At 44.2% G+C, this 9056-nt stretch overlaps 1 protein-coding gene across 2 annotated transcripts in view; it reads left to right on the top strand.

The window, feature by feature from the left end:
* Sertad2 (SERTA domain containing 2) overlaps positions 1–9056 on the top strand; it is a 111412-nt gene that overhangs the window by 49637 nt on the left and 52719 nt on the right. The window contains exon 1 of one of the 2 annotated variants that reach the window (XM_059275387.1): positions 3000–3376. The exons of the other annotated variant lie outside the window; for it this stretch is intronic. The gene's annotated coding sequence lies outside the window, so the exon portion shown is untranslated. Of the gene's footprint in view, positions 1–2999; positions 3377–9056 lie in introns of those variants that run through there. 2 annotated transcript variants of the gene reach the window in all.

Raw genomic sequence — 9056 nt, 5'->3', positions numbered from 1 at the left:
CTTCGCATCCAATCCCCTGAACTCTTGGGATGGGGCAGTTAGGTCCTGGCTCCTCTCATCCTCAGTTGTCTTACCCCGCAATGATAAGTAGGGGCATTTATCTACTACAGTCTACTGTGCAGATTCCATTGTATTTATGTACCATGGCGTGGAGAAGTTTGGAACTTACTCTCTTTGAGATAAAGTGCGCGCGTGCGCGCGCGCACACACACACACACACACACACACACGCACGCACGCACGCACACACGCACGCACATGCACACACACACGCACGCAGGATGCCTCCAGTGACTCCTGGCTTCATCACTGCCACCTCCCGAATGCATTTAATGTTATAATCGCATCAGAAAAGTCTCAGTGTCCTAAATGGACTTTGCCATTTCATCCTGGTCTTGACCATCAGTTCTCGCCTCTCCTTGCTTCTGCAAGGTCAGATTTACACAATCTAAATGTTATCTCTTCCTTGGCCTCACTAGGCACAGTTGAGACTTTGTGACTCCAGAGTTTATGCCCTTACCAACTGTGCTGTGGTGAGCCAGTTTACTCTCGCCCTAGAATTACCCTACCTGGGCTCAGATCCCTATGAGAGAGGGACCATTTTGTCCATTAACTGGTGATGAAACTTGGACATGGAGAGTTTAAGAACCTGTGGCCACAGAGCTGGTAAAAGGAGGAATAAGGTTTGATCTCAGGCACTTTACCACCACACCAGGCTACCTCCTAGTAAGTGCTTCTTAAATATGGTAGAACAAATGAGATCCAGATAAATAGGTCTGTGACAAAATCGAATAGAAAGAGATGTAGCTAAGAAGGAAATCATCAGGCCGGGCATGGTGGTAACACCCTTTTAATCCCAACACTCTTTGTTTGTTTTTTGAACAGAGGGTTTCTCTGTGTGTAGCTCTGGCTGTCCTGGAACTCACTCTGTAGACCAGGCTGGCCTCGAACTCACAGAGATCCTCCTGCCTCTGCCTTCCGAGTGCTGGGATTAAAGGCATGCGCCACCACTGCCCAGCTAATCCCAACTCTCTTGAGGCAGAGGCAGGTGGATCTCTGTGAGTTCTGACCAGCCTGATCTACATAGAAAGTTACAGGCCAGCCGGAGATACACGGTGAAATTCAGTCTCAAAACAACAACAAAGAATAAACAACAAAATCTTTCAAAAGCCAAAACCACCCAAATCAAGAGAAAGATTGAGTAAAAGAAACACTGATAACCGTAACACCAGGAATAACCAGTGTTAATGACCAAGAAGTGTGTCTGGTACTTTCAGATGTTTCTTGGTTGGAATACTGCTGCATTAAGAACACAAACTTCCTTTAATCCCAGCACTCGGGAGGCAGAGGCAGGCGGATCTCTATGAGTTCGAGGCCAGCCTGGGCTACAGAGTGAGTTCCAGGAAAGGCGCAAAGCCATACAGAGAAATCCTGTCTCAAAAAAAAACAAAACAAAACCAAAAAAAAAAAAACCAAAAAACAAAAACACCAAAAAAAAAAAAACCACAAACTTAATACCTGAGATTAGTTTAAAACTAAAATTTAAATTGTATTTTAGGGGTTAGAGAGATGACTCAGAGGTTAAAAGTGCTTCCTGCTCCTTCAGAGTGTGGTGATATTTTATTTATGCTTTGATAAATAAAGCTTGCCTGGAGATCAGAGGAAAACACCAAGCCATTATAACTAAACACAAAAGTCATGCAGTGGTAGCACACGCCTTTAATCCTATGACTTGGGAGGCAGAGATCTGTCTGGATCTCTGTGAGTTCAAGGCCACATTGGAAACAGCCATGCGGTGGCACACACCTTAAATTCCAACACTAATTAACCATGGAGGTCTGTACAGACAGACAGGAAGTGATAGAGCTGGGCAGGAAGAGGAAGTGATGTAGCTGGACAGAGCAAATCAGATGGCAGAACAGCAAGGCATATAGGCCTGGGTAGACAGGAAGTCGCTCGCATTTGGAAGCTGAGGTATCAGTGAGGTGAGATTAGCTTGTGGCTGTTCCTATTCCTCTGATCTCTCTCAGGCTTTAACCCCTATATCTGGCTCCGTGTTTTTTATTTAATAAGACCATGTAGAAATTCGTCTACAGCGGAGGACCCAGGTTTAAATCCCAGTACCCACATCAGGTAGCTTACAACCACCTGTAACTCCAGTTCCAGGAGATCCGACACCTGTCCTCCTTGGGTACAAGGACACACGTGTACATGCCCCCTACATACACAGACACATGATTAAAAACAAATCTTTTAAAATTTTATTATTCTACACATATGCTAATGTTTCATGGTATGTATGTGAAGGGCAGCTTTATAGAGTCTGGTCTCTCCACCTTCAAGTTGGCCTCTGGGGTCACACTCAGGTGTGTGTGGCAAGTGTCCACCTACTGAGCCATCCTCACTGGCCCTAAAATACGTGACAGTGAGGATTTTTTTGTCCATCACCATTGAGTAAAGAATTAAGACAACTAGAAAACTGGACAGAAATACATGCAGGAACTGTTTCATATACTAGACATCAGGCAGCGTGGACCTAATGTCTGACAGAGTAAGTCCTGAGGTCACCATTGGTTCTGTTAGAGCATGACCCATCTGTAGTGTACCTGAGCTGAAGGAAAAGTTAGGGGTCAGTGAAGCTAAAGAGGTTGGTGTGTGTGAGGGCAGATGCCAGAGAGGACAGAACCATGCAGAAAAAGAGCCCCACATATTTACATAGGGTCCCTTAAGTCAGGAGACCCCCAAGCTGGGTGTGCCTTCAGTTAAACTTGTATGGCCAGTGTGTGGGTGGGTCCCAGAGCACCCCTGAGTTTGTCCATATGCTGGGAGAACTCACAGGACCTAATATACAATCACACTTATGGCTACGATGTAATCCAGTGGAAGGACACAAATTAAAAAAAAATCAGCGAAGGGAAGAGGCATGTGGAGTGAAGTCAGGAGCCCAGGATTCTAAGAATCCCCTCCCAGTGACATCACACAGGATGCAGAACACTTCGTTTCCTTAGCAACGAGTTGTGACGATGTGTATGTATGAAATGTTGACTAGTAGTGAAGCTTTTCAGAGCCTTGGTGCTAGAGTTTTTATTAGGGCCAGCCCTGCTGTGTTAACTCGACTCTGCATGCTGGGCAGAGAACTAGGAGAGACTCCAGGGGACATTGGGCAATATCTGGAGACATTCTGTATAGTCACAACTGGGAGTTGCTGCTGACATGTGGGATAGAAGCCAGGAATGCTGTGAAACAGCTACATTCCACAGAATCGCCCCTAGGAGTGGTGTGGCCTCAGATGTCAGTAGAACCAGCGTTGAGAAGCCCTGATCTAGACTCTAACAGAATTTAAGAACAAGTTGGAAAAGATCAAGTTAATTTGCAGGTGACTTAAAATGTTGGTCAACTTAACAAAAAAAGATTGCTCTTTGATAATTTCATACCTGTGTGAAAGACATTCTGGTCGTTCTCTCCTCCCAACCCTGCACTCCCCTCCCCCCACTGCCAGCTTCCTTTCCTCCCTGGAGGTTCCTTTCCCAGATTTGTGCCTTGTGGTTTTATTTCCGGACCCATTTAGTGTAACTAGGGCCGTCAGTGTAACCCTGGATTACAGCCTGGTATGGCTGCCAGTGGGCACAGCAGCTAGGGCAGTGACTCCCCTTTGCCTGAATCTCCTGTAGGAAATAGTTCAGCAGCGAGGGGTAGTGCCCCCTGAGTCCGTCCTCCATTCTTTTTATTTATTGTGAGGGGTTTGTTTGTAGATACAGTTTCACTTGGCTGGTCTGGAGCTTGCTATGTAGACCAGACTGGCTTCTGCCTTCTTAGTGCTGGGATTAAAGGCCTGTGCTGCCATGCCTGGCCCTCCCCATGCTTAGCAGTCTGTTAATGGACACCGTATTTTACAGACCACTACATCTCTAGTTGTTGCGTTTATGACTGCAATGGCTGTGTATTTCCAAAAGATAACACTTTGCAGCCTTTCTCTCTACCTACCTCCTCCCCCTCCCCACGGGCCCCTCTTCCCCCGCAATTTTCCTTGAACTTTGGTGGGGATGTAACAAATGCTTGGTTTAGGACTGAGTACCCACCCATGATTTATTCTCAGCACTCTGTGCAGCCATGAGTCTGCATTCATTAACAGTTTATTGGGAAGAGAGACTTCTCTGATTCAGTTGAGAGTGGCAATTGTCTGTGGATGTAAATATAAAAAATCTATGTCTATGGATATAAACACACACACACACACACACACACACACACACACACACACAGACAGAGACAGACAGACAGACAGACATTGGTCGCTGTAAAGAGGCATGGAAGTGACTAGCTAGCAGGACCACTACCATATCAATGTGATCAAGGGTTTAAGATAAAGACATGAACATATAAGCACATTTAAACCAGACTTTCCAAAGCTGGAAAACACAGCATCTGAAATGAAAACATCACTGACTGGGCATCACAGCAGATGAGAAACTGTAGTGGAAGATCAGTAGACTTGCCAGTGTGGTGCATGGGGAAACATGGCTGTAAAAGAAATGGACAGAGAATCTCAGCGACAGGGAAGCCCTTATTAAGTGACCCAGGACACATTCTAAGGGCAAACATAAATGGAATAAAATGAGATCAAATTTGATGAAAATCAGAAGCTCTGTGAACTAAAAGAGAATAACACAAAACTACATTGTAACCACATCTGCTTTAAAAAAAGAAAAGAAAAAGACCATGATATTGACAGAAATGCCAAATAAAAAGCGTAGAAAGTTCCATCTATAGAGTTAATACTCCCTATCAGGAACTGTGAGGCAGAAGACTGTAGAATTAAGACAGCAGAAGTATGTGTTCAAGATGTTGGAGGAAAGCCAGAGGGAAACCACAGATGAGGGGAAAGCCCTCGGAAATGAAGATACACCGTGCCGTTTCGACACCGAAAGCTGAGCGAGCAGCAGACCTGCACATCAGGAAGGATGAAGGAAGTCCTCAAGTTGAAACAGGAGCCCGGATGGGAACTTAGACACAGACAAAGAATAATAGCACCGGAAGCGGTGAATATCTAAATAAATATGAAAGACTCCATTCTAGAACACAGCACTGGAGGGATGTCTCAGTGGTTAAGGGTGCCTTCTGCTTGAGAAAGGATCTGAGTTCAGTGCCCTGCACCACATCAGGAGCTCACAGTCCTCCATAACTCAGCTCCAGGGGATCTAAGGCCTCTGCCTTTGTGCACTTGACATTCATTGCACATAGCCGCACATGCACTTGTGTACACACACACACAAACACACACTTAAATATAAATCTTAAAATGGTTAAAACAAATATAATAGCATTGTATTATGGTATTTAGAAATTACATGGAAATGAAATATATGGAACCAGTAGACCAGGAACAATCTCAAATGTATCCAGAGTGGTCTTGGTATTCTTTGAAGGTTATATCCTCAGTTTAAAATGTGTGAGGCTGGAAAGGCCGCTCAGTGGTTGAATGCTTCCTGCTCTTACAGAGGCCCTGGGTTCACTTCCCAGCATCCATATCAAATGGCTTACAACTTCCTCTAACTCCAGCTACTTAAGGATCCAGTGCCCTTTTCTGGTGCCTCTGGATATCCATATATACATGGCATTCACTCAACAAACGCAACTATATATGCACATGCACATACATGCACAAATACAATAGAAATTTTAAATTAAAATGTATATTGTAAGCACTAATAAAATAACTGATATGCAAATGGAAAAATAAAATACTCAGTCCAAAAAGAGAAGAAAAAATAAACAAAAGACAATTTTGTTTTTCTTCTGAGAAGGAAGAAAAAAGAAAACAAATAGCAAGGTGCTAGACCTGAATCCACCCACACCAGTAAACACACTAACTACAGATGGCTCAGGGAGCCAGCGTGGGGGTGGGGAGGCCGGACCCAAGTGTCTGTCACCCATAAGCAGAGCCCAAAGGAATGCTGTCTACAATTATGTTATCTATGCATTTATCATACAGAGACAGGTTAAAAGTTGTGAGAATAGAGAAAAATAAACTATACACACTAATCAGAAAGAAACATCGATGACTTTATAAATGTAGAGAAAGTAGATTCAGAATAAAAAAAAAATATTACCAGGAATAAGAAAGACATTTTATAATGATTATAGTACTTTAAAGAATATGTCCTCAGATTGTTTTACACTTTTTTTAAGAAGTAGAATTCTCTCCTTGAGTGTGGATTGAACTTGGCGACTGACGGTGCTATGGCAGGAGCTGGAGCCGGGCTCAGTGGCTGAGAGTACCTAGAGGAGGTGGGTCCAGCACCCATGGTTGGGGGGGCCTAGCAACCACCTGTAACTCCAGCTCTAGGGGACCCAAGGGGATCTGACCTCAGGCTACCTTGTGCACCAGCACACACTTGCATACACATGCACATAATTAAAAGCAGTGAAAAGAAACCTTTTCTAAAAGGTCCTGTAACTTCCAGTTTGGTTGTTCCCTCTCGAGCCGTTTATACTGGTGAAGGTTCGGTGCTTCTTGATTTCGTGATAATGAATTTTTTCATTTCTCAGGTCATTCTTAGTTTGTGCCTCATCCTCCCCACCCCAGCCGCCTCTGCCTTGTTATATTAGTCTTAAGGGTCTCCTAGTCCCAGTAAGGCTTGAATTTTTCTTCTCAGTACTAATCTTGCCCCCGTGTGTGTGTGTGTGTGTGTGTGTGTGTGTGTGTGTGTGTGTGTATGTGTGTGTGTGTGTGTGTATGGTGACCTTAATTTTCTTATCAAGGCTTATTTGACAAATGGCATCTTTCAAATGAATTTTTTGAAATCTGTAGAATTTCCAGTAAAATACCTTTGCATGTAGCGGGCCATAAATAGTGAAATTAATTCTAGCACTTAAATTTAATGTAGAACTAAGAAATTCATATTGTCGAGTTCACAGAGAGCAATCATTGATCCTGCAGATAAAAGATGAAGAAAATATTTCCAGTGTAGTTTGGTAATTCTATGGAGACTCACAGGCTAACTCTTACTAGGTCACATTGCCTAAGAGAGGGGTGGGGACGGACGCTCAGCTCGTGCTGATGTTGGAATGCGGTGGTGGTGATCGTGGTAGGAACTGCCCCTTACGTGACAGAACTGCCCCTCACCTTCTGTGGGTTTCTCAAGCCAGGCCCAGAAGTTTGCTTGTTTTAGTGTCTAGCCTCCACCGGGAGCTCATCACACATGTACTTTTTCTGTTTTTTTTTTCTGACTTGTACATTGCCTTTGTACTTAGCAGAATAATGGGAACATGGCTGGTATCAAGATATATTTGTTCACTGGATCGGCTAAACCACAGCAGGGTCTTACAACTTCCTCTGTGTTGTAGCAGGAAATTCCAAAGCAGGAGCCCTGAATAGTCCCCGCCAGAAGTTTCCATTGCCAGGGGCTCTGATGGGCCACCATCTCTGCACACTTAGGTCCCTTCTGGCACTTTGCACGAGGCGCAGAGGCTCCGTGGGAATCTGTGTGCTTTTAGAGGTCATTCTTTCCAAGGCCTGAGGAAGGTGCAGGCCAGTCATTTGGAATAAAGACCAAGAAGGACCCCAGGAAGAAAGTTCTGCAGGTTAACTTTGGAAGAGATTTTTACCTCTGAAAAGGGGAGGGATTTCTGTACACACACCCCTGCCACCCCCACTCCAGCTCCGCTCTATCACGTCCTGCCTAAACACCAAGCGCAAAGATGGCTTTTCAACCCCGCCAGTATTGTGAAAGCCTTGGAGTTGGATGAGTCATGTGGATGGATTGTACAGTATGAATTCTTTCTCAATGAAACTTAAAAAAATGCTGCTCTGCTCATTCGAGTTTTAAAGAAGTCAACCTGAAGGAACTCCCTCTCTCTCTGTCTCTCTCTGTCTCTCTGTCTCTGTCTCTCTGTCTTTCACACACACACACACACACACACACACACACACACACACACACACGTATTGTGTATGTGTAAGAGTGTTTGGAGGTAGGAACTACAGAGACTGAAGATACAAATATTTAATTTGCTGGTGTTTAAATGTTCCCCAAATCTAAAGCATTTAGAAATGTGGTTGTTGTTATTTATACCTCTCATGAGTTTTACAGCATTTTGTAAATCTCACAGAATTCCATTCAGTTATAATCAAGATGCTATTTTATTTTGATTGAAAAGAGTATGAAATCTTTATAATTATATAATATAGGCTATTACTTTGAAATGAAGTCCTTGGTCCAAAAGATTAAAATAAAATGAATTATTTGAGCAACTTTCAAAGACCAGTTGCTGGTATAGAAATTGTAGCTGTAAACATTCTTTTTTCAGATCATGTATACAAAGTATCTTGGTCCTAGCTGCCTCGACTTTTCCTCTCACTCCCTCTGGCACCGCTCTAACACGGCCTCTCTCTTTTGGAGTCCGCTCTAACACGGCCTCTCTCTTTTGGAGTCCTGTTCATGCCGCCTGCTGGATTTTGGCTTGATCTCATGTGCGTCTTGTGCAGAAGACAGCGTTTTACAGCGCTTCACAGCGCTTCTCTCCGCCTCCAGCCCTTGTCTTCTCTCCGCCTCCTCTTTCCGGATGTTCCTCAGCCCTGTAGGGGTTAAGACGGATGTTCTGTTTAGAGCTGGGCACTCCGCAGTCACTGAGTCTCAGCACTTGGGCCAGTTGTGAGTCTCTACATTACCTGCTGCTAATGCAGAAGAAGCTCCTCTGGCCAAGGCTGAGGGGTAAGCATTTAGACAACATATCTATTTAGGAAATAGTAGTAGATTTCCTCTTAGGACCTATGACCTCTGGACGGTGGCTTTTGACCAGGTTTACAGTGCCTGGCATGAATTCCTTCCTGGGGAGCAGGCCTCCAATCCAAGCAGTTGGTTACCCCCAGAACCATCCTGCCATTGCACAGTGCACACATCCTGCCTGGCACGTCCGCATCGCGGCATTCAGAGTTCATCACCCGGTAATAACACTACTAATGCCTTTTCTATACTAGCAGCTCATATACAAAGCTATTATCACACTCTAGATAATGTATTAACTCTTCAGAGACAGGATCTCACTATGTGGCT

The sequence above is a fragment of the Peromyscus eremicus genome, chromosome 10 (genome assembly GCF_949786415.1).
Source record: "Peromyscus eremicus chromosome 10, PerEre_H2_v1, whole genome shotgun sequence".
In the NCBI taxonomy this organism is placed as follows: Eukaryota; Metazoa; Chordata; class Mammalia; order Rodentia; family Cricetidae; genus Peromyscus; species Peromyscus eremicus.
Note: the sequence above shows the minus strand (reverse complement) of the source record. Positions and strands in the feature narration are given on the sequence as shown.